This window comes from Diadema antillarum, unplaced genomic scaffold (genome assembly GCF_040938485.1).
Source record: "Diadema antillarum isolate AM-2024a unplaced genomic scaffold, OU_Dant_1.0 scf00000030, whole genome shotgun sequence".
Classification (NCBI taxonomy): Eukaryota; Metazoa; Echinodermata; class Echinoidea; order Diadematoida; family Diadematidae; genus Diadema; species Diadema antillarum.
The window spans coordinates 1,415,376-1,417,161 of NW_027270919.1; positions in this window are offsets into that span (position 1 = coordinate 1,415,376).

Below are 1,786 nucleotides of genomic sequence, written 5' to 3' on the forward strand. Positions count from 1 at the left end.
GAAGTTCGTTAATTTTGGCTAAATCGCTCGAACCTCGCGCACGTCCTGCCGAGATGAGGCGAGGTGCGCTCGATAATCGTGACAAAGAACCCATACCGGAAGTATGGGTAACGTCAGCCACGTTACTAAATAGCCACTTCCAGTAAGTGTCAATGGCGCTAGGAGCGGCGGGGGAGGGGTGGAGGGGGGTAAGGATGGGGGGTCTCAGTTCCTCGCACGTGCACAGTCAGCCTGACGTCGTATAACTTGGTATTTCCGGACTCATCGTATTTTCTGTTTTCTGTCTAGAACTCTCTCTGTCTACCTTTTCTCTTGTCTTTTGTTTTCTTTTGTTTTAGTCCATTGAAAAAACGTCGCATTATTTTAATTTTCAGCTCCTCTAGGTTTCTACACTTCCAACCTTACTCTGGAACCACCATTTTAGAGTCTCAATTTGTTTTCATATTTATCAACGGTCGGGATAGTTAGCTATGCTGAAATGACCAAAACAAAGGGCCTCTAACATTATTTTGGTGATGTCAGCTCTGGTAACTACATCAGCTGCATCAAACGTGGTGCATTATAAGAATGCTTTGAAGTCTGGGAAGAGAATGGTGAAGAGAAGTAAAGGATTGACCTTATAAAAGAGTGTGATTTCCATTTATTCTCAGACTAGGACAGATTTTTTTCTTGTAATTTTTAAAACTTTGTAGCATTTTATGTGTTTTTAGTTCAAAGTCGTTGTAACCGATAATCTCAGTTCAACATTTTTTCTCTGATGTTCTAGGAAAGCAAAAGAAAAAAAAGATGGAGAGTAACTTAAATAATACGCTTAAAATGTAAGCCACGGGTTCTACATTACATTCAGCAATTATAAAATAAAAGTATGTTATATTCCTTGCAAAGAATTTATCTCAAAATGAAGAAAGAAAACACAGCGGTGCACCATGTTAGAGTCGCACTTTGTTTTCATAAGTATCAAATGGCAATTAGGGAAACGAAAATGATAACCAACTTCTGAAAGTTTTTTTTCTTTTCAAAATTCAGTGTGATGCTGAATACAGCACGAGGTAACCTCAAGACATGCTTGCCCGATCTAACTTCACATCCGAAGTCTATGAGTCACTGTGTTCAAAGTTGAGCCACTGGTTGCGTCCAAATGACACATCTTCATCAATGCTGTTCATAGAGACTCCTTGCAGGCCCTTGACGAGACCTTTTCGCTACACCGGTGGTCAGTTGATGTCAAGCTGGTTGGTTGGTTCGTTGTTGGTTGGTTAACTTGCTTACTTTTTTTTTCAATTCAATTCAATTCAAAGTTTATTTCATTTTTCGACAAAACATATAAGTTACACTTCTTTTGACAACAGAGAATAAGGTAAACAGAACATTATGTATCGAAAAGAATGTGAAACAGTTGAGGAGGACCTTATAGTAATTATACATTGTAGTAAAAAAAAAAAACAGAAGTGATCGAAATAAGGTACATGTATAACTTTGCTTAAAGTGTGAAAAATGGAGAGACCCACTAAAAAGACAGAGCTTGTAGAAAGTGGGCCCCTCAGGAAAAATAACATCAATGGAAATATTAATTGAAGCATCATAAATACAAAAGGAGAGGAAAAAAAGAGGAAGAAGTCTGGTTTTCTCTCTCTCTCTGTCTCGGAGAAGGTGGTCGCGTGCGCGTGATGGATGACGAATAGCCCGGATGCCGTCGTCTCCTCGAGACAGCTCACAGTTTCACATGCGCCCGGCCCACATCGGGCTCTCGACGACTAGATCATATAGCGCAGTCTTCTCAGACAGT